At 38.3% G+C, this 27,539-nt stretch overlaps 2 long non-coding RNA genes across 4 annotated transcripts; one reads left to right on the top strand and one right to left on the bottom strand.

Moving 5' to 3' along the window:
• Positions 1 to 261: 261 nt before the first annotated feature.
• LOC128314034 (uncharacterized) lies at positions 262 to 24,593 on the bottom strand. Its single transcript, XR_008295370.1, has 3 exons — positions 23,521 to 24,593; positions 13,304 to 13,394; positions 262 to 409 (listed from the first exon to the last, which is right to left on the bottom strand). It is a non-coding gene; the product is annotated as an uncharacterized LOC128314034 (long non-coding RNA).
• On the top strand, positions 1,892 to 26,923 carry LOC113595322 (uncharacterized). 3 transcript variants are annotated; one of them, XR_008295368.1, is made up of 2 exons: positions 1,892 to 2,026; positions 25,849 to 26,923. It is a non-coding gene; the product is annotated as an uncharacterized LOC113595322 (long non-coding RNA). The 3 variants fall into 3 exon arrangements; XR_008295367.1 differs by having other exon boundaries at positions 1,905 to 2,080; XR_008295369.1 differs by lacking the exon at positions 1,892 to 2,026 and adding an exon at positions 16,293 to 24,505.
• The last annotated feature ends 616 nt before the right edge of the window (positions 26,924 to 27,539 follow it).

Raw genomic sequence — 27,539 nt, 5'->3', positions numbered from 1 at the left:
GCTTGGGATTCTCTCTCTCCCTCTTTCTCTGCCCCTCCCCTGCTTGTGCTCTCTCTCCCTCAAAATAAATGGAATACACTTAAAAAACATTTTAGAAATAAAATAAATGAATAAAAAGTACACATTTCAAGGAAGTTCGATCTGGCTCTTCTTTAACAGAATGATGCAATAGGTAACAGAAGATATTCACAGTATCACAGAAAATGAAAAAACTGGAAGTTTGACTAGACTGGTAATTTCCTTTTTATTAATGCCCCCCCCAATAATATTACTACTTTATTGTAACTTACAATACATCTTGGTGGGGGTGGTTTTTTTGCTGTTGTTGCTTAGTTTTGCTTGTTTGAGGATTTTTCTTTTTTTCGCATGCCCCAAATTTCCTTTGTGGAAGCATAACTGCCATTATTCCCTGGTAAGTAAAAAAAATGATTATTGGAAGAACATTTTGTGAAACTATTCCAAAGTGTAAATCCCTTTGCTCCAAGTTCAGCATTGCCTGAAAGAGAAAATAAAAAAGAAAGAAAAAAAGCTAAAGAAACGATAAGTCAGCATGGAGAAAGCATTATTTGAGCATAGAAACTGTGAGAGCTTTGAAGACCCCAGCCAGCTTAGGCACATCTGTTGTGTTTAAAATATGGGGCTGGAAGGGGGGGGGGGTCTTAATTAATCCCCTCACTTAAAATTCCCTATGTAAATTTCAGTAACAGGAAAATATCACCACAGTTTGTTCTGGAATTTTCTAGGTTTGAACTTAATTTTTTTTTATGTTTATTTTCGAGAGAGAGAGAGAGAGAGTGCAAGTGGGGGGGGGGTGCAGAGAGAGAGGGAAACAGAGGATCTGAAGCAGGTTCTGAGCTGTCACCATAGTCGAACGTGGGATTCTAACCCATGAGCCATGAGATCGTGACCTGACCTGAGTCAGACACTCAACCGACTGAGCCACCCAGGCATCCCTAACTTTTTTTAAAAAATTATTTATTTATTTATTTATTTATTTATTTATTTATTTAGATGTTTGTTTATTTTGAGAGAGAGAGAGAGAGAGACAGAGCGTGAGTGGGGGAGGGGCGGAGAGCCAAGGAGACACAGATTCGGAAGCAGGCTCCAGGCTCCGAGCTGTCAGCACAGAGCCCAACATGGGGCTCGATCTCACGAACCCATGAGATCATGACCTGAGCTGAAGTTGCACACTTAACCAACTGAGCCACCCAGGTGCCCCTTAACTTTTATTTTTAAGTTTATTATTTATTTAGAGAAAGAGAGAGAGTGTGTGAACACCTGGGGCATAGAGAGAGGGAGACTAAAAGAGAGAATCTCAAGCATGCTCTATGCTGTCAGTGTGGAGCCTGATGTGCTCCATGAACTGTGAGGCCATGACCTGAGTCTAAATCAAGAGTTGAACACTTAAACAACCAAGCCATCCCGGTGCCCCGAAGATTTTAAGTTTTAAGATTCAATCAAAAGCTGCCGTAGTCAGGAAGATTCTTAAATGTTTGTGAATTCTTTATCTTATCAACTTATAATACTAAGGATGGGGGAATACATACAAAGGGTTAAGTTGAAGATAAATTATTTTAATTTCTGAGAGCATTGGCACAAAGGTACAAAAGATAAAATTGCTGTTTCTCATTTAGTGCACTTCAACTTTTTAAATGATCAAAACCACGGCATTTCAAATGAGAGGAAAATGTGATTCTTGGCTTCTGGCTATCTTCCAGTTGAATGCAGAACTCTGGAACCTCAGGGCAAAGTCCGGGCTGCAGGTAGAAATGTGGGTGTTACTAGTGTGTAGAACACAGCTTGCAAATGGTGGTGAAACCATGGGCGTGGGTGAGATTGTTTGCAGAGCGCTTGCGAAATGAAAAGGAAACCAAGTCAGAACACCGAGGAACAGGAACCTTCACTGGGAGGAGGAAGGGCAAGGAGGAGGAGCCCTACGACAATGAAAGCGAAAGATAGCTGGAGAGACAGATGAAGATTCAGGAAAGAATGGTCATGAGAACCCCAATTTGGAAAGCATCAGAAAGTATGTATCAGGACACATTGCTGTGGAGTACTAGCTGATGGCATGAGGCAATGAGTAAGTCATTGGTGACCTTTGGAGATGCTGGGAGGTTTGTCAGAGACAGTTTGCCCTTACTTTAACAACTAGCTTTTTATTCACTGCCGTAGGGGTCTTCGTGAGCATCAGGTGTTATGATAAATATTTAATGTTTGAGTGGAAAACAATTTCCTATTATGGTATAAATCAAAGACACCTCTCAAGTGATTGTATATCAATCCACCAAGTAGATTGTCCAGTTAAATATTTTCATCTTTGGCTAATTTCTCCTAATTATTTCTCAGATACTAACTCTTTGCCTCAAATGATTTTAATATTATTTAGGTTATTGACTTCCAGAGTCAATAGCACTTAGTAATAAATGTCTAATTCATACCAAAGGTTAACTCCACATCTGTTCCTGCTCTGTCATCGACCTTATGGAGGCTCCATATTCCCTTCTCCAACTGCTTGACTCAAGTACTGGAAACCTTTTTGTAGAATGAATGAATTCAACTATATAAATCCTCCAAAATGTTTTCCCCCCTTAATCTTTAACTGGGTTCACCATTCTTTCTTTCCTACTTTTTTTTTTAGTTTGTTTGTCTTCTTCCCAAATGAATTCACATCATTCAGCCTTCCTTTTCATTTTCCTGGTTACCCTAAATTTCTGTTTTTTTCACTCTTTATTTCTCTTCCTACCTGTCTTCCCTTTCCATGCTTCTTCTTATCTGTTTTTGTTTCTTGTTATAACCACCCCCCCCATCAATTATCCCAGTAGTAATTGCTAGGCATAAAAGTAACAAAAAAGAAATGAAAAAATCTAAGTTTTGAAATCTGTCAATCACAAAAGCAGGTAATACGAATTCCAAACCCCTGTGGGACACAGAAATTCTCTTTAGAATCTCCACTAGCTTAAATGTCTACTATTTTTAAATTAAACTTGCTGGACATTAAATGCTGGCATTAAAGATAAATTAAACTCATTTATTTTTATTATTTGACTATTTAATTACTTATATTGCAATAATATTTCCAATGGTTTTTATAGCAAATGTATATAATATTTCAACTACATCATGGGCTACAGTGTTCATTTGAAATTTCTTTAGAAATAAGCTATTCCATTTATAACATCATTTCTAAGGGAAAATGTGTGCTGAGTTCCTAACAACTGATTAGCAAATTAAATTTTGGAATACACCTGTTTGCTAGCAAGGAACTGCCTGTAATTAGGGAGGTAAATCTGTTGGGAAAAAATCAAATAGGTGAGCCAAAATGCAGAAGCTTGTGTTGTGATAAGAAAACTAAGTGTATATTTGTGTATTGCATTACTATTTCCAAGTGCGTTCATACACATGCATTCACTTGAGTGTCACAACAATCTTGTAAACTAAGCAGGGCAGTATTTTTTATCATCCAAAATTTGCAGATGAGAAAAGGGATTCAAAAATGTCAAGTAACTTTCTCAAATTCAGGCAATACCAAGCTAGATAGGACCAGATCTTCTAATTCAAAGTCTTCCCAGAATGACTGCCTTTTTTTTTCTTTAATTGGGGTCTGTTTAAGATTTTAACTGGAAACCAAAAGGTGCTGCTGCTGCTGTTAAAGGAAATGTTTGAAAGTCACTGCACTAAATGAAAATATCCAGCATGATTTTCCAGGATGGGGGTTACAAATCAGGCCGAGGTATCACTCCCCAGCATCCATGACATAGAAGGAAAACCTCTTTTCCTAATGCAATCATAATTCTGAAATGCAAATGTGAGCAAGTAAACACTGAACTCCTACTATGAGCCGGGAACTTTGCTAGACTTCATTTCATTTAATCCTTCTGAAAACCTCATGAAGCAGTATTATTATCCTCATTTTACTGGGAGGAAACAAGGGCTCAGGAAGGTTATGTAACTTGCCCATGGCCATCTACCTTGGGAAGAGCAATGCAATGATGTGTCTCACTCCAAAGCTTGTGTTCATTAATCCTCACCCTGGCTAATCTGCTTTCCCGGTCTCTGGGGATGCATTATTACACTCTGAAAAGTAAAACAAAATATATGCACAGGTGTTTATCCAACCCACCGGGATAGACAGAGGCGGCTGTAGTGTAAAGCATCCTCGTGGTAGAGTGATGGCTCATCTGCATGAAGTCTATGTGAATTGTATAAAAATCTGTATGGTTTTTGACATGGTCAGTTGACTAGAATCACGTGTATCAATTGTTATTTGGTGCACAGAAATGAAAATCAGTTCCAGTTACAAAATACAAAACAAAACAAAACAAAAGCCAATTGTTAGAAGACAAGAAAATATTAATTTTAGAATATTTAGCTTTTTTCCATGTGGTATCATTTGGAGATATGGTAATCATAGCAATCTTTCTTTCTAGATGCTGTTTTTCCCCCTTATGTGACTCAAGGGAGAATTGTATATGGGTATTTCATTATTTTGTCTTTTGCCCTCTTGCTTCTAAATCTAAACTTTATAGGAATATCCTTATTGACCTTATGAACAGTCAATCCCCAAACATTTATGGCTCACTTCCAGCTTTGGGACAGTATGCTGAGCAAACCATGACTGAGTGGGGATAAGAATGTCTCTTTTCCAATCTGATCTAGATCTGCATTATTTCATACCCCACAATATGACATGATATGATAATCTCCAAAGGAATATCATTTTATCTGTTCAAGGTGGGGAGAGAATTACCATCAGCTATGGCAAGATATTTGTGGGGTAAGACTCAAATTGGTCCACAAAGAATGAAGAGAATTTGAACAAATCGAAAGGAAGAGATATTTGGGGGAGAACATGATTAAAATTATAGGTTCAAAGGAAGGGATTTGCAAGACATGTTCTTAAACTTGGGAGAAGTTGCTTTTTGTTACGAACAGGTGTTTTATGTGCAATAAAAGGAGACAGTTAAATTTGGGTCAAATTTCAGACTGCATCACACGTTGTGTTACTGAAAGTAATAGTGACAAATAAAATCTAATGAATGCTTACTCTGTGCCGGAAGCTATGTTAAATACGCTACATGTTTGAAAGCACTTGAACTTCACGATAAATGTTTGAGTTAGGTGTGATTATTATCCCCATTTTACAGAGTGGGGAATCAAATCTCAACAAGATTAAGTACCTGGTTTTTAAGTAACAAAGTTAGGACTTAAGTAATGTGGGGACATGGAAAGATTGGAAAGAGTGTGACACAGTTAAACTAGAGCTGTTGAAATATTCGTCTGGTAGGGACTATCAACATGAATCAGGTGATGGAAAGGCAGACAGGTTACCACGGAGGCAATCTCAGAAGGCTAGGCATGTTATAAACAGCCTTAGTGAGAGACAAAGCTATATTTAAATGTGGGGGTGATAAAGAGAGATCAGTTACGAATACAAGGCTTCACCTGGGAGAAATGTAGAACGATTCTTTTTTTTAAAGAGTTGGGTAAGGAGGATCTTTGAAGGCAAGGGATACTAGTAATAGTGGCAATCAATTTGGTACTAACCATGAAAATATTAATGAATGGTAGAAATGATACGAGGATTTCCGAATAACAATAAATGCTGTAGTACTTAGACTCACCTCTTGATGTACGGCTTTGTGATCGTTGGAGCATTTTAGTGATCAAATTGAACCATTACTATGGTGAATAATTGTGAATAATTGGCTGAAGGGGCCATGAGAATTTTCTTTCCTATAATGTGTGTGTATGTGCATATGTGTGCGTGTGTATGTGTTTTTATCTTCTGCTTCAAAATCTTTTTTTTTTCCCTATAGAATGATCTTTTGCAGAATTATGGCTCTGACACCAGTGGCCGGTGCTCATATCCCAGTCTGTACATGCTGCTACAACAGCATTCATCAGGTTTTGTTGTAGTAGATTTTTTTCAATTTTTTTTTCAGTTTTTATTTTTGAGAGAGAGACAGAGTGCGAGTGGGAAAGGGGCAGAGAGAGAAGGAGACACAGAATTCGAAGCAGGCTCCAGGCTCTGAGCCGTCGGCACAGAGCCCGATATGGGTCTCGCACTCAGGAACTGTGAGATCATGACCTGAGCCGAAGTGAGACGCTTAACCAACTGAGCCAGCCCAGGCACTCCTGTTGTAGTACTTTTTAACATGCCTGTGTGTTCACTAAACTCTATGGTCCTCAAGAACAGGAGTTGGGTCTCAATCATCTTTGTATTTCTAGCAAAAGCTAAGCAATAGTCAATGCACAATAAATGTTTGTCTAATGATGTTTCTACAGCTAATCTAAATAATACTTTTTATAACATAGGTAAGATAGAGTCTAAAGAAGTTTATTGTGTAACTTACTAGTTAAATTGGACCCAAGGTCCTGCTGCTGGACTATGTCTCAAAATTAAATGACCAGTGAAGAGATGAAAGCTATAAAGTTATGATAGAGCTCAAAGTGGGTTCTCTTCAAGCAGATCTTACTAAGGTCCCCTAGTGATCAATTTGTGATTTGTTTAGTCAAACTGACTTTTATTTTTTTTTAACTTATAGATGAATAAAAAGTTATTTTTTTGTGTCCGCTGGGGTATAGTTAAGTATTAAGTTCTGAAGTACAGCCTATATTTGATATGGGACTTAATGGACTATGTGTGTGTATGTATATAATATATAATAATATCTTTAAAGTACCTTGTAGAATAATTAGAACAGTGCCTATCACAGATTAAGTGCTATATAAAGTTCAAAGAAGGGATAAAGCACTGTAGATCAAGTTAGAATACTAAAGGCTTTGTGCATTGTATTACTTAGGATAATGTTTCCCGCTGTGACAAACAAATCTGAAAAAATATCAATGACTTCATGTAAGTTTCTTTCTTGCACATAAATCGTCCTCCCAGGTGGGATGTTCCTAATTGGTAGCTGGCCTTCCACATGATCTTTATGGAACAGAGAACCCCTTCATTTTGTAATTCTGCCCTTCTCCAGGGTCATTGGCATTTGGTTTATTAATGGGAAAAAAAAAGAGGGTGAAAGAAACACATTCACTTCTTTTGCCCTTATCCCCAAAGTGACAAGTGTTATTTCACCCAAATTTCACTGGTGATAACTAGCCACATGACCATGTCAACTGAAACAATGAGGTTTCTCATTTAGCTGTGTGCGTGGGAGGAAGAGTAAATGCATTTGGTGAAGAGCTGACCAATCCTTGCCAGTTCTCTTAGAATATACTGAATACATCCCCCAAGGAGGAGACCCAAAGTTTCATACCTAGAAATCTAGAACCTGTAGGGGAGATGCAGTTCTGTCTCTCCCTTTCTCTCTCTCTCTCTCTCTCTCTCTCTCTCTCTCTCTCTCCCTCTCATGTAGATATGGCTATTCATGTTCTGCTGGCTCCTGATCTGAAGACAAGTTATTTCTGCCCCTTCCACCACCACATCCGCCATCTAGCGTACAACGGTAGGATGGAGAGAGGGTAACTGCAGTATAAGCTCCCATGTGGAAAAAGCAACAATGAGAAACTCTTGGCATTTTGCCTGTCCTTATTAGTTCAACGATGAAGTCCAGCTGGTCGGTGAAATACCTTTGCCCTATCAGTAGGAGAATCCCTTCATAGTCTCTAATTACAGCTTCTGGAAGACTCCATCTTGTTTATTGTTCTTCTGGGTCCCTTACGCCCTCAGTTTATGGGTGCTTCGTCCATATTCTCTTTGGTCACAGGTAAAGAGGGTGTCAGGCAGTTGACGTTTGTGTTCTTTTTTTCTGCGGGGGCAATACAAGTCCCACATACAGTTACTACATTTTCGGCCTGTTTTGTTTCATTCAGTTCCATGTGCCGGTCATGACACCCAAAGTTTCCTTCTTTATTTATTGCTTTTTTTCTTTGCTTCCTCATTCCTATGCCTCTCTACCTTAACTTAATGACTTGGGTGGAGAGATTGTATGGTTAATCTTTGCTGAAAGATTGAGATACTTTTTTCAATTAACAAGTCTTGTTGGGCTTTTGATGCTCAAAACTTTGTTCAAACTTACCCAACTTACTATTTTGGGGTCCAGAAATAAACATCATTTGCAACTAAGTAAAGCTCTTGACTCTCTATTTTTTTAAACTTTTACCTCAAAATAAGCTATTCTTGCCTGAAGTCATCTCTTTCTTATAACATCTTGCTAAAAGCAACAGAGTAGCACATAACATTCTGACATTTCCCAACAACTTCCTTAAAAGCTAGTCTCAGGAGACACATATTCCGTCTTCCAAATTGTCACAGTTTTGTTAAATATTTCCCATAGTGTAATGAGAATTTCCAGCTGCCCAACCTGCTGTATCTATTTTCTTGACTCTGGTTACCTGACGTCTAAGCCAGTGCTATACATTTCATGTTTGTTGTTAACGCAGAAGCCTATTTCTGGTAAACTTTCTCTTTTAAGTGGGATGGATGCTGTTGGTTGTTGTACAAAACATCTCCAAAACTTCAGTAACGTAAAGCTTTATTTCTTGCTGCCCTGTCGTCCTGCTGTCCAGATTTTCTACCTCTTCCTCTCAGGAATGATCTACTATGGGAGAATTGGCCTGTTTCTTTGTTTATGTGCCTTCAGGTCTCAATGACTACATTTCTGTGGCTTGAAAGTACTTGCACCTTCCTTCCAGCTAAGTTATTTCCTATGGGATGGGGTTTCTTGTCACCCATGAAAATCTTGAACACGTGGACGCAGATTTGACAAGAAGGTTGGGTGAATTTGCAGCTGCCCATCTCTGGTATGCTTTAACATTTTTAACCCCGAGCTCTCTAAAGATGAACATGAAAATTTTATACCCTCCCACTTCCTTCACTTACCAGTTCTACCATTTTGGGGTGGGAGATGGATTAGTCATTATGCATGTCATTACTTTTCTGTCCGTAGAATGAAATCCTGACAGAAGAAAGCAGGAAGAGGGAAGAAAGAAAGGGGGAGAAGGAAAGAGAAGCAGCAGATGAGAGCCTGGCTTACTTCCCTAACCCTGTAACTAGACGCTGATCTGCTTTCTGACAGGGGCTTTATGTATAAAACTCCAGTACTGGACGTGGTGATTTGTCCAGATCATAAACCTAATCTATGTTCCTCGATGTTTGCTGAGGAGCACAAGCCCTGGGGTCAGGTTCGTTGTTCAAGTCCCTACTCTGCCGGTTGCCATGAATCTTGGACAAGTTATTTCATCTCTCCATGCCTCAGTCTCATCATCTGAAAAACTGGGAAACTAAGAATGTATACATCATAGGGCTATTGTGAGCCTGAACTGAGATAATAAGTATAAAGGGCTTAGAATAATGCTGGGCCCATAAGAAGCTTTTAATAAGTATTCATCACAATTTTGAGACATCGAATAGCAGAAGGGTTGAAAGTGGGATTCTGAAGCCAGACTAACTATTTTAAATACCTGTTCTACTAATTTGTCCTAATTTTTCCAGGGCGACCTTAGTTTCTTTACGCCAGTTTTTACATGACAAACGTTCAACAAATACTAATGTTATCTAAGAAGGCTAAATGAATGAACTCTTTAAAAGGTCAAATTCATCCAAGGACACAAACTAAATTGTTTAACAATTAGCACTGTCTTAACAATGATAATTCTACTACACCCGATTTGGGTTTGTGGTCTTGTTTTTCACATTGGTATTAATGTGAGATGTTGCATTAGACGGTCCTAGTTTCTACACCAGAGGAGACGTCTATGTCCTATCTTTCTTTTCTATTTCCCACCCCACCACACCATGCAATTCAACTGATGAGAAAGCACAGTGTCAGAAGGAACTCCTATCAATACATCTCACAACAGAACATAGCAAGCATTTGGCTAATCAGCCACATCTTACAAACAGAAGTATTTGGGAAAGGGGATGGGTTGACAACATCTTACAGGGAAGGAAGAATTGGATTTAAGAGCTTTGTGGTGTCACCTCTCACATTGGTGAAATCACCCAGGAGACATAAAAAAGTAAAATAATATCCTAGGTAACTGCACGGCAGTTTCTCATATGAGAGACTTTTAGTGACTTGTTGCTGTTTGCAGTAGTGTTTCATAGTTTCTGACAGTATAACGCTTGCTAAGGAAAAAAAAAAGATACCACCACCCACATTTTGTCTGGAGTTAATATGTATTTTTCCTCTTGTCAGAGTGTGGGAGGCTCTCTGTTTATATAATTACAGCTTTCAAAAATCACTTAACAAGACATGAGCAAAGAAGTGGAATTGCATGTGGGGTACGCGGATGACACTGAATCTGTCAGGTCTATGGGATTTTTGTACAAAAACTGAGATGTTTTTCGACTCTCACTTGGATGGAGCTGTGCTTTTCTGGAGGTTGGGAAACAGCTTTTCCATATTGCTGACAATCTTGACAATGGTCCTGATGAATTATCTGTACTAGACATGCTCCCAAACTAACTGAATTCACGTCTGTCAAGGAGATTTGGAGAGAAGCAGTGAGCTGTGTCTTTTCCTGCAGCCTGGGGCACCATACATCCAAGGAGATTAGGAGGAGGAAGGCAAACCCTGACCAGACTTGCTACCCTTTCTCTTCCTCTCCGAATGGGCTATCTTTGCCTCATAGGAAGATGGAAGAAGGGGAATATGACGAGTGGGAAGCCATAATGGAATTACACTTGTGTTTGTGAGGGGCGAGTATTCACCGTTCCTTTTTTTTGAACAGGTAAAAATGATCATTGGTGTCTTCCTTGACATCGTTTCTGGTTTTTTTTTTTCTCATTCTTGATATTTTAAAATTTATTTTCATTTCCTTTTTATTTCTTCATAGTTTTACTGAGGTAAAATTGATAGACATTAAACTGTACATTTTGAAAGTATACAACTTAAGTTCTGACATATGTATACACCCATGTGGCCAATCATTAAAATCAAGAAATAAACATTTCCATCATGCCAAAAGTTTCCTTGTGCCTCCTTTTTAATCTCTCTCTCCTGCGCCTCACAGCTTTCCACCCGCCCTTCCACAGCACCCCACCCCATCTCTTGGCAGCTTGTTACTCTGCTTTCCGTCTTGATAGATTGCTTTACACTTCTTAGAATTTTATAGAAATGGAATCATCCAGAATGCACTCTGTTTTTGGAAGTTTTTTTTTTTTCCACTCAGCATAATTACTTTGAAATTCATCTGTCTTGTATGCATTTGTTCTTTCCTTTTGTTGAGTAGTATTCCATCGTATGGATATATCACAATTTGTTTTTCGATTCAACTGTCGGTGGATTTTTGAGTTGTTTCCAAACGTTGGCCACCAGAAATACAGATGGTATAACGTTTGTGTATGAGTCTTTGTGCAGATGTATGCTTTCATATTATCTTTGAGTAAATGTCTAAGAATGGGATGTCTGAAGCACATGGCAAGTATATTTTTAACTTTCAGAGAAACTACTATTTTTCATACTGGTTCTACCATTTCAGATTCTCTTAGCAGCACTGAGCATTACAACTCCTTCACATCACCCGCACTTGGTATCTGTGGTCAGATGTTTTAACTTTAGCCTAATGGCATGGGGTGTTATATCCTTGTGATTTTAATTTACAACTCCCGAAAGACTAATGATATTGACTATTTTTTTCCGTGGGCCTGTTTGCCAACCGTATATCTGTTCATATCTTTTGCCCATTTTTATTGAGTTGTTTTCTTCATACCAAAGTTTATTTTCTGTTTTCAAATCTGTTATTCTATTTTTTTAATTAATATGCAAGAAAATTGACTTCTTGGTGCAAAGTTCTATGAACGCTGTCACATGGATGATTTCATGTAACCACTATCACAATTAGGATACAAAATGTTTCCATCGCTGCAAAAACTATCCCCCGGCTTCCCCTTTGCAGTCAATACCCTGCCCCATCCCAACCTTGGTTCTGTTCTTTATTTTACCCTTTGGTCTTCTCAGAATTGTCATAGAAATTCTACTATGCAGTGCCGCATTTTGAGGCTGGCTTCTCCCATTCAGCATAATGCCTTTAGGATGTATCCAGTTGTTAGGGGCACCTGGGTGGCTCAGTCAGTTGAGCTTCCAACTTTGGGTAAAGTCATGATCCTGTGGTCCACATTGGGCTCTGTGCTGACAGCTCAGAGCCTAGAGCCTGCTTCAGATTCTGGGTCTCCCTCTCTCTCTGTCCCTCCCTCTCTCTCTGTCTCTGTCTGTCTCTGTCTCTGTCTCTCTCTGTCTCTCTCTCTCCCTCTCTCTCTCTCTCTCTCTCTCTCTCTCACACACACACACACACACACAAATTAAAAAAATTATCCAGGTGTTAAGTCAGTAGTTTGTTTCTTTTTGTTGCAGGATAGTATTACATTGCATCAATAGACCACAGTTTATTACGTGTTCAAGGGCATTTGAATTGTTTCTAGTTTGGGGTCATTATGAATCCTTTTATGTACAGAATTTTGTGGGAACTTAAGTTTTCACGTTTCTAGGAAAAATACCTACAAACAGGACTCGTTGGTTTTATAGTAAACTCATGTTTAAAATATACATAAAGAAACTACCAAACGCTTTTTCCAGAATGACCGTCCCATTTTGCATTTAACATTGTATGTGAGATCTAGTTGCTCATCAGCACTTAGGATTGTCAGGATTTTATTTTTTAGCCCTTTTTTTATTTTTATTTTTTTTATGTTTATTTATCTGAGCGAGAGAGAGCAAGCATGCAAGCAGGAGAGGGGTAGAGAGAAGAGAGATAGAAACCTAGGCAGGCTCCACACTGTCAAAGCAGAGCCTGATGCAGGGCTTAAACCCACAAACCATGAGATTATGACCTGAGAGGGGCAGGACTGGTGACCATGCTGAGCAGATAGGCAGGACTGGGAATTTGCTCTCCTTCTGGGACAGGGCTATACAGTGAGCTCCTCATCCAGTATGACCCGATGGCTGGGGATCCAATCAGGTAGAACTGCCAACCCAGCTCCCTGGCCTGACAGGGCCACTGGCCCAGCTCTAAAGATAGGTAGACTGATGACTGGGATCTCTGGTCAGGTGCCACTGCAAGCAGGAATGTGATCCACCAAAATCTGAGTGTTGGTTGTTGTAAACCCCATCCCCCCTTCTCCATTTCTATCTGATCCCTAGCGGTCAAGCTCTATAGATTTCTCCAGTGATCCTGGAGAGGTGAGACAGGAGTGAGCCTCCCAGGAAGGAAGCCATAATGCTGGCAGAGCTGAATGTCCACTCTGGGGTCTCGTTTCCCACTGGAAGAACTATAACCCCAGGAGGGCCCTCTCTGTGTGGTGCTTTGCCAGCCTGGGGGAGGGATAATGCGGTCACAGGGAAACTGCTCCTCTTACCTTTTTATAATGCAGTCCTTCTCAGCTCTTGTTTTTTGGGGCGGGTGCTTGCACACCATCTGTGGGTTCTGGGATTTCCACAGTTGGTGTCCTGTGTATAGAGAGTTGTTAATTAGTCTTCTTGTGAGAGGAATTGAAGTCAGGAATGACCTATGTCACCATCTGGATGCTTTCTTGAGTTACCTTAGGTCATTTGTGTCTTTCCAAGAATTTGATCAATTATGTTGATCTCAAAAGAATCATTTTTGTTTCATTGGTTTGATTTATTGTTTTCAGTTTTCTAGTTTTTTTTTTTCTGCTATGATATTTATTATTACTGCTGACTTTGGCTTTAATGCAGTCTTCTTGTTCGAATACCTTAAAGTTGATCCTGAGGCCACTGATTTGACACTTTATGTTTTTTTCTATAATAGACCATTAGTTCTATAAAATTTCCTCTAAATACTGCTCAGTGGAATACTGAAAATTTTGCTATGCTATGTTTTTATGTTCATTCAGTTCAAAATGCTTTCTAAATTCTCTTTAAAATTTTCCTTTAGCCCATGCAATTCTAGAAGTGTATTATTTATATTCCAAATTCCTTGGGATTTTCCAAAAATATTTCTGTTGTTAATTTTGAGTTTGGTTTTGTTGTGGTCAGAAAATATACTTCGTGATACCTGAATATTTTCAAATGTATTGATAGCTTTGTTACAGTCTAGAGTACGGTCAATCTTGGTTAATATTCTATGTGCACTTGAAAAAAAACCAACAATCTTTGTAGTGTCGCTTGGAGAGTTCTAAAAATATCAATTAAGGCAAATTTACTGATCAGCATTTTTTAAGTCTTCTTTTTACTCACTTTCTGTTTAATTGTTGTATAAATTATTGACAGAGGGATATTGCAATATTTGACCACAATTGTGGTTATGTCTGTTTCTTATACTTCTATTTTACTTCGTGTATTTTGAAGCTCTATTGTTATGCACTAAAGTGTTGTTATGCTCCCTTGATGAATTCTTACATTTATTATTAGGAAATGACTTTTAAAAAAAATTCCTGGTAATATTCTTTCCTATGAAATTCACTTTATCTGATGTTATATAGCCATTCCAGTTTTATTTGACAATTGTTGCTATATCTTTACCTAGTCTTTAAATTGTAACAGGTTTTTATCTTTATATTTCAGTGAATTTCTTGAAGGTGACATAGAGTTGAATCTTGCTGTCGGATTGAATCTGACAAGCTTTGTCTTTTAACCGCGTGTTTAGATCATTTGTTACAATGTGTTTACTTATAGGGTTAGGTTTGGATTTACCATCTTGGTACTCCTTTCTGTTTGTCATGTTTATTCTTTGCTCTCATTTTCCTTTCTTTAAAACATTTTTTGGGTCAATTAAGTAATTAGTATTATTTTTTTTTAATATTTGAGAGAGCACAGGTGAGGATGGAGAGAGAGGGGGACAGAGGAGCCGAAGTAGGCTCTGTGCTGACAGGCTGACAGCTTCAAGCCCGATGTGGGGCTCGAACTCACAAACTGTAAGATCATGACGGGAGCTAAAGTCCTATGCTCAACTGAGCCACTCAGGTGCCCCTAATTAAGTAGTCTTTATAATTCTATTTTATCTCTTTCTTTATCTCTTCAGTGACAACCCTTGTTTTGTCCTTTTAGTGATTGCTTCAGGGTTTATAGTACACAGCCTTAACTTATCACAGTCTTTGTGAGATGTTAAACAGTATGTATATGATAAGAAACCTAAAACTTCATACTTTCATTTCTTCACTCTTGATATTTGTAATTTTATTGCTATATATCTTACTTCTAAATATGTTACAAATTTCATATTACATTATTTTTGTATAAATATTGAATTATCTTTTTGAAATATTTAAATAATAAAAAAATTCTTATTTTTCCATGGAATTACCATTTTTTGTAAACTTTATTTTTTCATGTAGATCCGTATTTTCAACTGACATTTTTTTTTCCTTCTGACGGGTTTCCTTTAGCATTCTCCACACAGCAGATTTGCTGGTGATAAATTATCGCATCTTTTATATGTCTGGGAGAGCCTTTGCCTGTCGTTTTGCAAGATGTTTCATTGGATATAGAATTCGAGTACTTTATCCGTGTTGTTCCTCTGTTTTCCCACTTGTAAAGTTTCTAACAAGAACCGTCTTGTTCTTTTGTATGCAACATTTCTTTTCTCTCTGACTGCTTTTATGTTTTTCTCTTCATCCCTGGTCATTAGCACTATGCTTACAATGTGCGTTGTGTAATTTTCTTCATGTTTCTGAAGCATAGGTTTGTTGAACTTTTTGAATCTATGTTTTATAGGTTTTCTTTATTTTTTTAATGTTTTATTTTGTGGTTTTGGTTTTTTTTTTTTTTTTTTTTTGAGGGGGGAGGGAGGGAGGGAGAGAGAGAGAGAGAGAATGAGCAGAGGAGGGGCAGAGAGATACAGAATCTGAAGCAGGCTCCGGGCTCTGACGTAGGGCTCAAATATGTGAACCATGAGATCGTGACCTTAGCTGAAGTTGGACACGTAACTGACTGAGCCACCCAGGCGCCCCCTAAGGTTTACAGTTTTTATTAAATTTAGAAAAAATTCAGCGATTGCTCTTTGTTTTTCGGTCATGCCCACACCCCCTCTTTTTTGTGGAGTCTCCAATGACATATTTGACCTCTTAAAGTTGACAGGCAGCTTACTGCCGACTGACACTCTATTTACCTTTTTATGTTGTTTTTTTTTTTTTCTGTGCATTTTATTTTGGATAGTTTTTATTGATATATCTTCAAATTCACAAGTCTTCTCTTTCAAAATGTCTAATCTGCCTTTCATCTCTAAAATTTAACTTGTATTCTTTTCATAGAACTTTAAATAAGTTAAATACACATTCAAAATTTTCTCTACATTTTCTAAATGTAGGAGACATGGCAATAATAGCTATTTTCCTGTCTTTTTCTACCAGTTCTAACACATGTGTCAATTATGGGTCTATTCTGGTAGATTTTTCTCATTATAGGTCATATTTCCTGCTTCTCTGCATGCTTGATAACATTTCATTGGATGCCTGAGATTGTGAATTTTGCCTTTTCTTGTGCTAGGTATGTTTATGTTGCTATAACTATTCTTGAACTTTGTTCAGGGACCCAGTTAATTACTTAGAAATTGATGTTTTTAGAGCTTGCTTTTTAAGATATGTTTGGCATGGCTAAAGCAGTATTAATCTATGGTTAACTTTACCCCACTATTGAAATGAGATTTGTCTGAGTACTAAATGCCCCATGGATTATGAGACTTTCTAATATGAGGCTGGTTTGAACAGGCAATTTTTCTGGCCTGCTGTGAATACTCTTTCTTCTAGTTATTCCTTCCTTACTATTGGGTAATTTTCTTCACGTGTATGACAATACTTTGCCAAATGCTTTAATCATCTGAAGATCTCTAGAGCTCTCGAATTACCTCTCAAACTCTCTCAAAGCTATGAGCTGGAAAAATGGCAGGGCTTACTTTATTCGTTTCCATCTTATGACTATCGCCTTCCTCATTGTCTGATATCAAATGTCTTGAAAATCAGTGTTTAATATATGTTGCCCCATCCTACAGAGGAGTGGAAATACAATATTCCACTTGTGTCTTTTGCTTCCCCATCATTTTTTAGCATATGAATTTTTCATAGCTTGAAGTGATTTAATAGGTCACCTTCTTGGGTCTCCTCATTTTCAGAGAAAAATCTTGTCCGTGGCAAGAGGAAATGAGCTGCCCAAAGACTCACTGCAGTAATCATCCAATTATCTTTCTGGGAAGATAGACAGTATCTCTGTCTCTGTTTGCATCTACGCGATGCTAACATCTTCACTCTATCAGGTTTGGGATTTGTTTCTTGACCTGGTGTGGGAGGACCACGGCTTTTCTTTGGGGTGTTTCAGCTAAGTTTTCTGTTTTAGTCATTGTGCCAAGGGTTTCAAAATTTGCTTGTGGGGATTGCAACTTTCTTTCAACCCTGCAAACCAGTCAGGGCTCCACAGCCACTGGGTCCTAATTGCTACTGCAGAAACATTCCTCTCCCATTCTGGTGACTGACTTTAGGTTTATAACCCAAGACACAGATGGACACTTCAACTACTTTGTTGCTTTGACATGACTTAAAAAGCCACAGAAGCTAGTGCTTTTATTCTGGGCTGGACTCAGATAACTTTTCTCCAAATCCTTGCACATGTGGCCTGAGAAGCTTGCTGGGCCCACTGAAGCCTTGATTACTGCCTGAAACTTTACTTCCTCTAAATGTGTATGACTCACATTCACCACATAAGGCCCTTTATTATCCAAAACAACAGTGTGGGAGTGGGAAGCACTCTCTAGGAAATTAAAAATGCCTAAGGTCAAGAAGAGAGCTCTGCAGGTTTCTGCTGCCCTTTTCTTTATTTTATACCAAGTTAGATATCACCAAGTTATCAGCCAATTAATTTCTTTTTTTCCTTTTCTCAGGAGGGGATAGGTCTCTTTCTTTTTAATTCAACTTCTTTAAGAAATCCTACTCCTATCTTCACCTTATTTTTACCAGACTTATTCTGTAGCCGTCTGCAGAAGTTTTCAACTTTCCTTGACTGGGTTGGTAAATTTTCTTTTTCTTTTCTTGAGATCCAGAATGAAGTATGAACTTTATTGTATGTATGATTTATTTATGTACATTCAGTTGAGATATAATAATGAGTTATGTCTCTGATTTTCTTTATTACCTTGTTCAATTCTTTTATAATATTTATTAGTAGTCATTTTCCTCACTTATACAACAGATATTTATTAAATAGCAATTATGTAGCTGGCATTATGATAGATATGGGTAGACAATGGTAAATAGCAATGCACGTCTTGTCAGGAAATTTCCAGGTGACTGGTCTACTTTAGAGAATTAAGAGATTAGATAGAGCTTGTTCATCAAACCACTAAAATTAGTTTCTTTTCATTTGAGCCCCATTAGGAATTGCTGCTTATGCCTTTGATTCAACAACCATGCATTTCCTGGTGGGGTTGGTTATCGTTTGTGTATGTAGAGAATATCTAGGAGGCATTATTGGCTATTTATTTATTATTTACTTATTTTCATTTAATTTAGGACTTCCAATCCTGGTATGGTCGAATAAGCTCCTACTGAACCTAATGTACCTATAGGTGGCAGTTATAAACTCTGAAATACACACACACACACATACACACACACACAGTGACCTATAGAGATTAGAAAATGAACAAAAACAGGCAGATTCTGAAGCAGGGTAGACAATTAGACTGAGGGTAGCATGGGGTAAATTTTTCTTTTTAACACACTTCGAGCTGAGGAGCAGGCTAAAGTTGGCCCTATTTGGAACAGCCAAAACTCCAATAAACAAACAAACAAACAAAGAAACAACAACAACAAAACCAGTGTTCCTGCCAAAAGAGCCACAGGATAGACTTAGGGGCAACCACAGTTGTTGGGAAGTGAGGGGAAAATTCTAGAGAGGAGAGATCAAGTGGGAAGGAGCCCCAGTTATGTGTGTATATAGGAAGAGGAAGCAGAAGATTTTTGCCTGTTTGTTTGTTTGGCCTCTAAGTCAAAGTCATAGTTTACATTTTAGTAATAATCAATAGCTCCCACGTGAAGAATTATTAAGGGCTTGCCAGAGCCTAAGTATAGTAATATTTTGTTCTGATTTGGCTATTGTTGTTCTTTGTGAGGAATCTTACAGAATTTGGGTATTTGAAGGCCCCTAGCTTAGTATAATTATTATTACATCGAATCCTCAAGATTAACCTCCAAAACACTGCAGTATCTACCACATGGCATCCAAACATTGACCCAAGCACTGGGCTCATCCTTGCAGAGGCATAAATGAGCATGATACTATCCATGTTCTTAAGCTACTCAGAGTCTTAGAGCTATTGCTCAGCCTGTTGGACAGTGTTAGAAGGCATTCTCTGAGCAAGAAGTAGATATCAGGATCCCTGGATGGCCCATTTGGCCCTAAGGATCCCCGAATTTGTATCATTGAGTTGACTGTCAGAGTAAATTTAGATGATCCAAATGTGAGAGACGGATAAATTTGCCATGTTCTTAGAAGGATAAGTACACTTGTTTAAGGAGGTAATTAGTCTTCTCAAAGTAACAAAATCAGAAGTTCAGTTTTCCTTTTACTTGTTAAAGATAGTTTTCTAGCTCATCTTTTGAAAAGCAAAGAGATCTGACAGCTAGCATTTCTTAATGTTGTTTTATATGACAAGGAAAATAAGGTAGAGGAAGTGGCTTCTGAAAACAAGCCTTTCTGAACTCAATTCTTGGCTTTACCACTAAGGAACCCTATGACTCAACACAAGTTATTATGCCATATAGGATTATTGTGAAGATGGCAATAATGAATACATTTCAAACACTTAAAATAGTGCCTCAATAAGCATTATTTATGATTATTGTTGAGCAATTAAGAAACATGACAAATCCAAGGCACCTGGGTGGCTCAGTCGGTTAAGCATCCGGCGCTTGATTTTGACTCAGGTCAGGATCCTAGGGCTGTGGGATTGAGCCTCAGGTCTTCTGGCTGTGCACTGAGTGTGGAGCCTGCTGAGGAGACCCTCTCTCTCTCTTTCTCTTTCTCTCTCTCTCTCCCCCCTCCCTTATGCCCCTCTCCCGCACTCTTTCTCTCTCAAAATAATAATAATAAAATTAAAAGACATTAAACAATATATGATGGATCCAAAGTGGATAATCTGATGTTGATTTAGATACACAATGATTGAAAGTAATTTTAATTCTAATATTTGTCTGTACAGCCTTTTCCCCTAACTTTAAAGGAAACATTGCTATTACTTCAACAAGACCAACGCTTCTGCATAAATGGAAGACCAATCCTACACCCTACGCTACCATGCAAAGGCACTCTGACTTAGATATTCACATAACATATACTCACATTCCTTTTTATCCCTGAAAAACCATTTAGAGACAACAAATCAGAGCTGAACAGCAGCTTTCTATATTTGGTTAGATGGAAATTATTACTAGTTGAGCTCTGTATAGTTATGGTTCAAGTTAAAATAGTTCATTGCTCAAACTAAGGTTTTTGTGACTATGAACATCCTAAGAATATGAATTTCCTTATAGTAGAATGAACTATACATATGCTCTCAGTGTTGCCGTTATGAATATTTGTCTTGTTTTTGGTCATTGTTTTCAGGATTCCCATCTATATAACCATACACCAGAATTAAATGGTTATACTAAGTACACAGGGAGAAGATTGAATAGATTGAGGAATCAAGAAATTTTTTTTCCCCACATCCAGTAATACAGCATGAAAATCATTTCCAACTAATTTGGACTTTCAATTGCAATGGATTCTCCTATAAGGAGAAAATGAGAATTATGTTTGACTTTCTGAAATGTGTATTTTTTTAACATTATAGAAACCCTCAGTACTATTTGTCAATATTAATTTTAAAGTGCCCTATTCCCATTGTATTATGAATAGCGCCATTTCTGAAGGTAAAGTATATGTCATATCAAATGCTTCTATCCTAGTTAGCAGAAATCATAAAGCTTCATATCACTCATTATGTTATGGGAATTCATTCCAAAAATATTTCTTGATTGATAATTGATTTAATAGAGCTAAGATGAAGTTCATTTTTGTGTGAATTCCCTAGAAAGTAGAAGGAACAATGACTTTGGAATTCTGACAGGTGGTGAACAAGTCAGAAACATTGCCTTTTTTTTTTCTTAAAAACCTCTCTCCAGCAACTACATTTTGTCTACCAGTTGAGACTTCCCCAAATGGAAGACAGAACAAAAATCCAAAGGTGAATTGAGTTGATGAAAGAAGAATATGGTTCTCTAATACTTGTAGTTATTTCTAGTCTCACTGTGAGCTTCTAATGAAATACAAATATTCTTTTACTGGTCTTTATCATTCCACAATGCTTTTTCTTATAGAGTGATTTCTTTCCTGGTATCTATTACTTACTTCTTATCATATTTGTGTCAGGAGTAGTAAGATTTATAATTAGTAACCATCATTGAAATATGGTTTTATAAGTCGATGCATTTTATGTTTTCTCCTACCTTTATCACTCATAAGAAAAATGGAGCTTCAGACAATAGTAGAAGGGCACCTGCTAAAACTTACTTGTACAAGGCACAAGCGGAAGTGTAAGGCAGGAAAGCCAGTAGCTTGCTGTGGTGACAAGTCGTGTTAACTCCCCACTGTTTCTTTTCTGCTTAGAAATTCAAGACAGACTTGTCAGTAATAATTTCCAGACTAATTTTTAAAAACCTGTGATTTCCTCTTTTATTAGTTTTAATAAAGAATCACTGCTCCCCTAAGCTTACTTGGAAAATTATTACCTATCAGCAAGACGGAAGACAAACATGTATGATATTGACAGCGGTAGAAAGTAGGTCCCTAATGATGGCAATTAAGAGGTGAAAGTTACTGTAAAAATACATATATAATCTATTCTAGATAAGTTCTTTTTGAAGATGTAACGTGAATTCTAGAGAGTTGACGATTGGAAACTAGTGGCGAGAATCTGATTTTACTGTCTAAGGTAGAAGCAGATTTGCTTTGATAAATAGTAAAATTGTGAAATAGGGGAGAAAAGGCTTCACAGAACTTGAACCAGCCCAACCCATGTATCCATTCATGGATAGAATTTTCATTAGCAATGGTTTCTTTCTGTGAGATGTAAGTACATCATTATTGAGATATAGTATAAAGACAGTGGCAGTCTCACTGTTTGCTGAAGTGGGGGTGAAATCATTGGCTTATTTTACACAAATGCTTATGGTCCTCTGGTTATCTGTAATGATTCATAACTTGGTGGGACAATATAGATCTGATCTGGGATTTGTCAGATTTGTTTTGTTATGACTACAGAACTTAATACATGGTGTTAGTATCGGGGCCAGGCTCAACATCCATGTAATTGACTTATTGTACTGTACTTCACTAAGTGTGCAGGAAATTCAGTTTGATTTGCAGTCCAATAAGTGTTATGATATACTAGGCCATTTTATAGTGGTGTCTAAAAAATAGAAGGCAGAACTATGAACTTGAATGAATGAATGAATGAATGATCGAATGAATGGCTAGCAGGCTTGCTGAATGAATAAATGGGTGAATAAATGGAATCCATTGCCTTTATCAAGTCAGACTAGCTTTTCGAGATCCAGTGGAACTTTAAACTCCTCTAAAGTCCACCTATGCTAGGAACATTGGGTGTTCTATGGAGAGGTTGCGCTCCTAGTGGATTAGTTTGTCATGTAAGGTACGTGAGACTTGAGTAGTGTAATAAGTCAGAAGCCAACCAATGCTAACAGAACGTGTAAGGAGGAAAGTTCAATAATGAATGATTCTGTGTCAAATGTGGTTAACAATGTATAAGGAAGGTGAGATGGCCCCCAGTGTAAGGAGACCAGGAAAAGGGAAAAGGGCTTTGAGTCTGCTGTCACTAAAGTGTGTTTTATAGCTTCCACTCTTCCCTGCCTTGTAGCTTAGCGGGAGAGACACCAATTATTGTCAACATGTTATTCAATTATTTTTTTAACCGTCAGCTCAGAGAGAAATCAGCTCGATGTCGACATCATTTTTGGGAGAGATGGATGGGGAGAAATAATTCAGGTTTGAAAGCAATCGTCTAAATTTACAGCTGTATGTGGTCAAACAACTATTGACGCTTGAGAGTTTCCAATTGCTGGTAATAGACTGGAAAAAAAGATAATGTGTTTGATCGATCAGCATGAACAAATTTCATTTAGGGGATCAATAACAGTTTATACTTGACAGAGCTGAGGGACCACATTTATTTTTCCCTTTGATTGAATAAATGTTTTCAATGGGACTGCAAATGTAAAGCAATCCTAACCATTTCTTCACTTGAGGCACAGCTCCTGCTACAGCGTTATTGCAAGCAATGTGTATTTAAAACTAATATACAGAAAAGTGGATAGCCAGGGGCTGGAGCAGTTGAATGAAACTAATGTACAGTTTATTAAAACACAACACATGGTAAGAGAAAGGTTTCATTTTCTTGGTGTTGAGCAATGGAAAAAATAGGAGAGAGACATCACATTTCATGGTGTGAAGTTTTTTGGTGTGTTTTGTTTTATTTTTGTCTCCCTCTCTTTTTATTAAGATTAAACCCTTCAGCGGATGAAATAAATTCTGTAAAATATTCGATAGCAAAACAAGCATCAAATACCTGTGACGGATAACCCCAGGGTGAATCTTTCCATAGCACGTGCAGCACTGCCTGCCTTGGCCATCTGCATACACATCTGGCTGGCTCTTTTTCCCTAGAGCCATCTTCCCACCAAATATAGCACCGAGCTCTGAAAATGTTTCTTAAATGAATAAATGGTGGGACCAACGACTACCAATAGTGATTTCCTGCCAAATGGCCCTATAGCTGAAGTTGACTCATGGCCTTTCGTCTGGGCTCGGTTGGCCAGTTCTGGGGTGTCTGCATGGCGTGCAGAATGTAAGCCCTCCTCATTTCCTGGATGGAAGAATGGCATCACAGGCCACGTGCAACTCAGCTAAGGACATGAGCTAAAGGAGGGAGGTTTCCCACTGACCGTCTAGAAAGTGGTAGGTAGGAGTTTTGGTAGTTCTGGTCGCAAGACGAAACTGGCATTTTAAACAGAAGAAGCCCCTGATGGCTTTCGTTTTTTCTTGTATATGAAAGAGAAATGGTTCTTCTTCTTTAAAACATAGGTTTCCAACTGACACGCTGAGAGTCGTTTTGATCAGCTCCGAGGAGTCTTTCCCCCGCGGATATTCATTTCTAACGTTCCTAAATGTTCCTGTCCGGCATCAGAAAACGCAGATTCTAGATGCACGGCTTTTTTCTTTGCCTCGGTTTTATCAGGAGAAAGCGCTCTCCGGAGGCCTTGGGTGAATCTCAGGGGTAGTCGAAATGACCCTCCCGATGTTCCGCGCTTCCGTTCACGAAGACCTAGCGATACCACTTACAGGGACACAGCAACCACGCCATTGCGTGCAAATGCTTCAGTTCAGGTGTCGCGCCGAAGAGAAGGGTGAAATTTTCTGAGCAGAGAGTTTTCCTTCTCGGCACAACGCGTAACAATTCCTCTCCAAAGAGGCTGGAGTTACAGCGCCCTGCAATTAAGTTTCCGATGATACAGATGACAGGCGTGCCTTGAAATGTGGGGAAGATGCCAACGGTAGGTGCGCCGCGTCTTGTTTCAGCTGCCGCAGCCAGCCCCACATTCCCCGGCATGTGCCTCTGCGTGCGAGCTGAGATGGTGAGAAGCCGCTCCTGCGGAGGGGCCCGGTGCCAGGTCTATTTTAGGCGCTGGGGCTTTGAATTGTTTAAAATGCATATTGTTTGTGTACATCTCACGAAGGAAAATGCCAGCTCCGAACGCCCCGGGCTGCTTGCATGTCAGATGATTAAGTCTTCAAGCCCTACAGCCGAGGGGTCATTATCAATGGCGCTTCCCGGTCAGGGTATCCGCAGCAGAGTTGGAGGCAATGGTTGACCTTTTGCTGGCACTTCGGGCTAACCCAGCTTCTGAGGGCATAAATAATCATTTTTAATTTGTTTGTCTGGGTTCTATTTGTTTAAGAATGCAAATGTATTATAACATATGTGACTTACAGATACTCTTTGGAGAAGGGAAAAGCAGTTTCCATAGCATTTCTCTTTCTTTTGAAACAAAACACTTAGCAAAGGGAAGAAGATGACAGAATAAATAATAAAGATTAGTCAATTATACTCTGCTGCTTGGCAGTTTGGGATGATCACTTTAGAACTGTACATTTTTCTTGTAAAGTGTGAGCTCCCTCGGTATTACAAAATAATCTTAGTTATCTTCCTCAGATATTAGCTATCCTTTTAAGTGATTTGATGATGCTTTAAAAACCTTATATATCTCTATCTCTATCTCTATCTCTATCTCTATCTCTATCTCTATATCTTTATATAATTTACCTTTAAATCAAAGTTTTTTTGTTTGATTCTGAGGAAATACATATCCATACTGTATTGATTTTGGACTGGATTAACTTCTGATGTCCTTGAGCTCTTTTCACCTTTGTGGAAGTATAAATACTGAATACAGAGTAAAATAATAAATCTCAAAAGAATAAATAATATTCAGGATTTTAACGACCTTCTTTCTACTGCTATCGACTAGCATTGACTATCGCACGCTGTGAAAGATAAAAAAAAAATAAACCCGAGGCCTATCACTTAACTAGCGAGATAAGGCAGAGGGGATCCCGGAAATTCAGTGGTGAGCAACCATTAATTTCATTTTCTAAATTAATTATTAAAAGCGGTAATGTGATGGTGCATGAGTGATATGTCTGTTTTAGTGCAGATTCACGCTGGCCTTACAGATGATATGAAGTCTCTGAACGCGGGGTGATAAAGCATGGTTTTACATCACAATAACTCTTGTAATACTTAAGGTGACACTAGCTCCTTTAACAACAGTGACAAATGCATAATGGCACACATGCAATAGAAATTGATATTTTGGTCTCGTATAATCCACAACAGGTGCTCTGGACTGGTGGATGCCTTTCCTCTAAGTGGTGACTCAAGAAGCCGGACTTCTTCCATCTTGTGGTTTCGTCGTCTTCAAGTATGGCACCCAGATAGCCGAGATCCCCTTCCCGAGCTGGCAGAAAGAGGAAACGCATGAAGGACCTTGTGTGGGAGGCTTTGTAGGTCAGTCACTTCCACTCACAAGTCATTGACTAGAGCTTAGTTTAGTGGCCACACCCAACTGTAAGAAAGTTTGGAAAACAGTCTAGCTGTGTTCTGGGGAAGAAGAAGAAATCGATTGGGGACGGGTTAGCCAGTGTCTGGCAAAGCTGTGGTACTTTAAAATGACATCACATTGCTATGGCAGTGATAATAAACTCCGTGGCTGATGTGAGAGGTCATACAGGAATCCTCCAAAGAAATACATTTATTGGTTTCAAACTAAGAGATTTTGAATAACTGCACTTTGAACTGTCCGAGGTGATGTGTACACTTTTGGAAGACGATATGGCAAAGGTCCCAGCTCTCTTGGAGAATTGTTTCGTCCGGGGAGACAAGCGATGCAAACAGAAGTCAGTTCTAGCGTCAACCTTATGTTGGGTCTCTGGCATTCAGACAGCTCTGGTTTCCATCCAGACCCAAGGAATGGTCATGTTTGAAAGTGACTCATCCTGCCTAATAACGCTTGGCTACTGAGACACTAGCTATGTAGGCAGTAGGAAGTAAAGGCTTCCAAAAAATTCTGTTTTTTTGTAGTGGATCCCATATTCTTTGGTTTTCTCAACAGAATACTGTCAGTTTCGTATATATATAAATGGAAGTGGCATGGGTACATTTAAAATAACACATCTAGCTGAATCATTAATATTTAGACTCTAATCATTAAAGGGTTTTATACTTATTTAAAATATGTGCTTAATTCTAGAAGTCATTATTATTACTGTTAAGCCCATTATGTTTACAACTCCATGTCTCTCTGTTTTGCTCCAGTTGTCTTCTTGTCCTTTCTTTTTCCTTTTTTTTTTTTCTCTTTCTTGTTGTGTTCCTTAACCTCTGCCCCTTAAACTAATAAATTAAGTTCCCAGTATGTGAAGGTGCTGTCTGTTCCTGAGTTGTAATGAATGCCTCCTCATTAATCAGAGAGCAGAGATCCTGATGGAGATGTTCCCTTTCCTACTGTGAACCAGACGTCACGGTGCTGTGTCAGGTGCTTGTACTAGGTCCTTGGTCTCTATCTCTTGTATTCAGCACCCAGGTAAATCCATGAAAAATACACAAGAATTATTTCAACAATGACCAGAATGGTATTATTGAGATTACAGAGCCTACGCTGGTTTTGTAAACTTAAGAAAAGCCAAACTCTTTTCTTCGGAGCAATGGGAATCCTATAATAGTTATTCTATCTATGTACTTCATCTATTACAGAAGGTTAGAAAATTTCTCTGAGTAGCTGAGCAATATAATTTGTATCTGTTATAATGAGATAAACTTAGTGAATAACTTGTGAAATTCATCTTATCCTTACAGATGTCAGGGCAACTAAGTATCATGAATATCTGTTGATTTCTCATTCCAAAATAAATAATGAGCAATGACTGAAATTTAAAAAGTAATCACTCCTCTAGTCATCTGGCTAATGTAATGTTGAAATGCAAGTATTTTTTTTTTCATTGAAATTAAAAGTATGTTCTCTGAGTGTAAAT

This window comes from Acinonyx jubatus, chromosome C1 (genome assembly GCF_027475565.1).
Source record: "Acinonyx jubatus isolate Ajub_Pintada_27869175 chromosome C1, VMU_Ajub_asm_v1.0, whole genome shotgun sequence".
In the NCBI taxonomy this organism is placed as follows: Eukaryota; Metazoa; Chordata; class Mammalia; order Carnivora; family Felidae; genus Acinonyx; species Acinonyx jubatus.
Note: the sequence above shows the minus strand (reverse complement) of the source record. Positions and strands in the feature narration are given on the sequence as shown.